Source organism: Pinus tabuliformis, chromosome 5_2 (assembly GCF_031772625.1).
Source record: "Pinus tabuliformis cultivar Carrire ecotype Pingquan chromosome 5_2, CPIR1, whole genome shotgun sequence".
NCBI classification, from domain to species: domain Eukaryota; kingdom Viridiplantae; phylum Streptophyta; class Pinopsida; order Pinales; family Pinaceae; genus Pinus; species Pinus tabuliformis.
Genome location: NC_142306.1, coordinates 388,295,147 through 388,301,261, shown reverse-complemented (window position 1 = coordinate 388,301,261; position 6,115 = coordinate 388,295,147). Strand labels below are relative to the sequence as shown.

Sequence of the window (6,115 nt, the reverse complement as noted above, 5' to 3'; positions counted from 1 at the left end):
ATTATTTGCTAAATTAAACGCCACGACTAACTTGGACAACGAATAAAATAAACCAATAACCTCACGTACTTGCAACAACAGAACAAGACAACATCACATTTTGCAAGTTGAACCTTTTTGCTAGGAACCAAAAATGTGACGTGATAACAGAACGAGACAACATCACATTTTGCAAGTTGAACCTTTTTGCTAGGAACCAAAAATGTGACGTGATAACGTATACGAGACATCATCACATAAACAAGCTAGATAATTTGTGATGAGCAAGTTGGATAACCAAATTCATCAATCCAAATGACTAACACCCACAATATGTTCCTACAAGCAAATTATTTTATAGAAATGGTGCCCTGGATCAAAATGTGGTGAGACAAGATACCCACAACATGTTCCTACATGCAAACTATTTTAAAACAATAATGAGATTCCCTAGCTCTCAATCTGGTGAGACGAGTTCTATTGTCACATGAGACTTTCCTCTTCATTAAATCTAATATAGATAAGCTGATTGGATGCCCGTTAAAAACAACTGTTTACAGAGACAGCTCTAAGAATGAACCCAGAAGAGCCTGAACCCAAGTAAATGTTACTGCATACAGAACAAATGAACATATTAACATCCACGATATAAATTTTGCCCCGATAGGGAATAAAAGCACGATGAAACTCATTCCAAAAAAGATATATTATAGAACATGGGTGAAAAGCTAACATTTACAAACACGTTGGATTTAATAGCAGACTTATGGAAGGATTATTCTTATTGACAAATGTAAGTCGGCAAAGAGCAGAGTTTAATATACAAATTACAAAAAGGGACAAACGATCCGTCAAAAAACCAATGAAATGTATTGTGAGAACACCCTCATCAATTGTATCCAATTAAGAAAGGGACAAAAGATCTCTAACATCGGGAGTGAATTTACAGAAATTTATCTTATATTTAAACAAAAGACCGTTAATGGAACCCCTCAACAGAATTACAAATTGTTCCCATGTAATTTGGTAATCTTGAATAAAATACTAATGTGATCAAACACATCGCAAACTTCAATTCTCCATGTGTTTTGAGTTTTTGACAGATAAGTAAAATAAAATATTGAACTGCTGCTATAATATTTTTGTGGCTATTACTAATCCCAACTAGTAGAATTTAAGAGTTTTGAACTACCAAAACGAAGACATACACTAGCTTACAAAGACAGACTCCGCTGTAATTTGCACAGTGAATAGAGGACACCTATAGCTTCCCGTTTTCCAAGTGGAAATGCTCCAGACTAATTTACCTGCTGATAATTTCCATATGCATAACGAGCATAACTGTACATATTGGGATCCTTGTCCGTAACCATAATAAGTTCCATTCCATTGATTTGGATCTCGTTGTTGGGGTTGAACACACCCAGCAGTCTGCAGCTACAACAATATAAATCCTTGTCCGTAACCATAATAAGTTTCATTCCATTGATTTGGATCTGGTTGTTGGGGTTGAACCCACCCAGCAGTCTGCAGCTACAACAATATAAATCCATCATATGAACTGACATCAAGAATAATCACTTAAGCAACAACTGTACCATTAAAAGCACACACTTGTTTGTTTGCAGGACTTCGTCCCCAAGAAAGATGAATGGCTTGCTGACCAAGAACTGTACCATGTAGCATTTGCAATGCTTCCTCTGCAGAAGTCCTGTAAATGGAATGATTTTGTCAAAAACAATACAGAAATTAAACTATTAAAATTTGAACCAACACTGGTTTCTAAAATTTCAGATTCTACGTGAAGTGGCAAGCTTATGCATGTCGAGAAAATGAAGAGTAAAAAGCTACATTCTAATGCTTTGCATTGTAGCCTGACATGTTGAAATATACTATACAAGAAAGTGTGCAATAGGTGCTTCAAAATCTTCATAAGCAATACCTGTTACTAAACTGGACAAATTCACAACGTTTGCCCACTGGTATTTTGACATGCACAAGTTCTCCAAACTGGCCAAATAATGATCTCAGCATTTCATCTGTCACAGTTGGGTCTAAGCCACCCACAAATATCTGTCCAAAAGGAAAATAGAATAAGAATATAAAGTAACAAATTCCTTGAAGAAATGAAAGCATGCAAAGAGACAAACAAAAACAGAGGAACGCACAGTTGTATTATTTGGATCATTATCTGAGGCAACTACTTGAGGAGGAACTGTCGCTGCTGCAAACAAAGCACTTGTGAGGGGTATAGGACATATATAGAATAAATAAAGAACAACAAATACTAAACAGATGATATATCTCAATAAATTATCACATAGCAAACCCTGCATTAATAAATAATCACATAACATTTCATAAACAATAAACATAGCCAGAATTGATGGCTAAAGAAACTATGCTGAAACGAACTAGTAACCAGGGTGTAATCAGTTGCCACCAATGACAAGCAGCTTGCTAAAATCCTTTACAAAAAGCTAAAATAAATTATGTATGACAGGAATATCAGGCATGCATTAGGAATGGGTAAACATAACATAAAATAGTAATAATGCCAACATATGGGCAGCTATGTTTTAGTTTCACAAAACCAAAGGCAACAAAGGACAAGACATTTTTTCCCTGACCAGTGTGAAAATTCAGAAACCCGAACCCTATTGCAGCAACTAGAAAGAATTCTCCTAATTGTTAAATTAATTTTTAACAATTTATTTACAGTTTGCTACAGCAAATACTGAATCAATATCACTGCCACCTACACAAATAAACTGCGGAAGAAATACACGCTAGAAGAAATCCTAGCACACACAAATTTACACAATTATTTTTGGACCAATGTCACCGGAAAAACCCAGTAGCTGAGGGTTTTATTACTATGCAGCAGTGAAATAATCTGAGTACAACTGGATACCGAAACTGGCAATCCTACAAAGAAAACTGACAAGAAAATCTAGTGAGGAATTTCCTCACTCCACAGCAAAATCCGGGCTCTAACCTCAGTGCAAATTGAGTTGTCCAAACTAGCTCTACGTAGCTACTGCGTCCGCAGTCACTTCTACACTCAGCTCAAACCAGCCTCTCCTCAAGTCGTCTGCTCTACTGTTGTCTAGGAAAATGTCTCTCCTTCCCTCCAGAACCACTGCCAAGCTTCTGGCACTGAAACTCAGCTTTCCCCAATAGATTTGAAATTGTCTCTAGAGGCTACTGCGTTGCTTTGCATCAGCCTCACTGTGGCTCACTCGCTTCTCTGCAAATGCACTCACCGGAACTAGAATCCTTCCTCCAACTTCATTGTCCCTGCCCCTCTCTCACTGCTTCGATCTCACTAGCTCTCTCTGTGGCAACTGATTGCTACTACTCTGGAAATCGATCTGCTCATGAAATCAAATTGCTGAAGTGATTTATCCAAGCCCCATCGACTTCTTATAATCCTCTGTTGAGACTTCAACGGCCAAGATTAGATCTTAATCGATGGCTAGGATTAACTTGAAGTTGATCCGTATGAGTTTCTAGAACATTCTCGCCTTAACTTAATTAATTCTGATTAATTAGTCATATTCCCTAAGTTTAGACTCATAAAATATTTAAAAAATTGACTAATAATCTAATTAAGTAATTTCTAGGTGGAAATTCCATAAACGATTTCTGGGTTTTGGAAATCTCATGTATATTAGCCTCTTCACAAGATTTCAAGTCTAGAACACATTCGATGCTACAAAAACTAACACTCCCTCTTAGCGAGGAATGCATTTTAGAGTTACTGCCACCTGTAGCAACACCCTATCTCTACATCATCTCTTGTTACGTTGTTGATGTTTGGCTTTTGTTGCCCACCAACTACTGCGCAATTCTGATATGTGTTGCTGCTGACCTGCTGAACTGCTACCAACACTGCATCTGCACTACAACTCCCTCTCCACTGTTGTTATTGCAACTGCAACATATGCAACTGAAAATCATCCTAAACACTGAATCAATTATGATCAGTATGATGCATCTATCACCCGAGTTTCTGGCTGCTACTAGTATCTGCACAGTCACTGAGGAATCTGCACTACTGATGACTTTGCACTGCTGCCAACTCTACATTGCGCTCCCCAGCATTTGACTGCTACTAGACTCTGCATCTGTCACTCTGACATCTGACTGCTACTAGACTCTACATCTGTCACTCTGGCATTTGACTGCATCTACTGCCATTGATCCATCCCACTATTGAAATACTGTCAGCCCCCGTAGCAAGGCACTAATCCAAGAGTTGGACCTCCTCAAGGATCCTACCCATCTGTAGCACTCTAGGGCTACAGCACCAAGTCACCCCACTTCACTCCTGGGGATATGTCAGCAAACATGGCGAAGTCTTCCTCCAACCTGGAAGAAAGCCTATCGATCTTTGTTGATATTGCCTATTGGTCCCACTTCTCCTCTTTGTCCTTCTTCCTGAGAGGACACTTGGCGCTGTAGTGACCAAGCTCACCGCATACAAAGCACTTGACCTTTGACAGGTCCTTCTTCTTTCGCTGCTCCCCCTGTCCCTCACTAGGACCCTTCGATGCAAGGGCCACATTCTCCTCCTTCACCTACTTCGATCCACTGTTGTTGCCACTGATGGAGTTCTTCACTAGAGCTCGTCTCAACTCCTACTGCAAATCGGCCCACATCCTGTCCCACCTTAGCAAGGTGTCTCTGCCCAAGATACTTTGGACAAATATTTGCCACTCTGAGACACTGTTAAGTGCCAATCACACTAGCTCCATGGGTTGAGGCGCTGCCCCAACAACTACAAGTTGGTGCCAGATCTCCTGAATCCTGGTGAGGAAGGGGTCTATGCCTTCCCCCTTCTGCATCCTGGTGCATCTCAGCTTCTCCTCTAAGTACATCTTTCGTTGCTCGGAAGTGCCCTGGTACAGCATGGTGAGAGTCTCCCACATTTCTCTGGCAGTCCCTTTGCCAACTATGTGTGAAACAATGTGATCCCAAACACCATCAAGGATCAACCTCTTCGCCCGCGCCATCTCCTTTTTGTACTCCTTCAGCTGATCTGCATCCGTGGGGATAGCTACCACTGCATCTATAAATGGCTTCAGGCCATATTCATCCAGAAGGAAGGACATCCTTGCCTTCCAAATGACATAGTTGGAAGCACCATCCAACCTGTCTTGATCACGAAGCCCAGCAATGGCCATCTCAAACAATGTCGAAAATTTCCTCTTCCCTTCTGCTCAGCGGCTGCTCAGTTATTTGCACTCCCTACTAGAGTGAGAAACTTTGCACACAACGATTGTTGATTTGCAAGGGAAATCGAACTTCTTGAGACTAGAAGTTCCCTGAGGAAAATTTTCCCTCAATGTGTGCTCTTCTTCCACCCGACACTAGTTCTGCTCTAGCAACTGCTGCAAAACTACTGCATCCAGCTAGAGATCTGCTCTGCGAAAAATATTGGTTGCTCCCTCTGCCTCTAGAATCCCTCAATCTAGAGAGATCGAATTTTTCTGTCCCTCTCTCATAAAAATCGATTCTCCTCAAGAAATTCGACCTCTTGACCAAGGTGATTGCGCTACCTCTTGGGTTTCACTCTGCTGCCCCTCAACGAATAGCGAAACTCTCTCTTCCTTCACTACTAAGCTCTCTGGTTGATCATTCAGCACTCTGATACCATGTGAAAATTCAGAAACCTGAATCCTATTGCAACAACTGGAAATAATTCTCCTAATTGTTAAATTAATTTTTAATAATTTATTTATTGTTTGCTACAACAAAATATTGAATCAATCACATTGCAACCTACACATATAAAATTGCGGAAGAAATAAATGATGCAGCAGTTGAGGGTTTTATTATTCCCTAATGTCCCCAGAAAAAACACAACTTGGAGAAATCGATGCAGCAGCTGAGAGTTTTATTATTATGCAGCAGTGAAATAATCTGAGTACAACTAGATGCTGAAACTGGTAATCCCACAGAGAAAAACTAGCAAGAAAATCTAGTGAGGAATTTCCTCACTCCACAGGCAAATTCGAGCTTTGACCTCGGCTCAAATTGAGTCGTCCAAACTAGCTCTTGCACACCTACTACGTCACCCTAGCACAGTCACTTCAGTGCTCAGCTCGAACCAACTTCTCCTCAAGCCGTT

The 6,115-nt window shown here is 40.3% G+C and overlaps 1 pseudogene across 1 annotated transcript in view; it reads right to left on the bottom strand.

Annotated features, from left to right (window-relative positions):
• Positions 1-1,207: 1,207 nt before the first annotated feature.
• LOC149159148 (polyadenylate-binding protein RBP45-like) overlaps positions 1,208-6,115 on the bottom strand; it is a 132,090-nt pseudogene continuing 127,182 nt past the window's right edge. Inside the window, exons 5-9 of the transcript XR_016261742.1 lie at positions 2,148-2,203; positions 1,922-2,052; positions 1,594-1,690; positions 1,431-1,506; positions 1,208-1,364 (exon numbers count right to left, since the gene is read on the bottom strand). The product of XR_016261742.1 is annotated as a polyadenylate-binding protein RBP45-like (transcript). The remainder of the gene's footprint in view (positions 1,365-1,430; positions 1,507-1,593; positions 1,691-1,921; positions 2,053-2,147; positions 2,204-6,115) is intronic.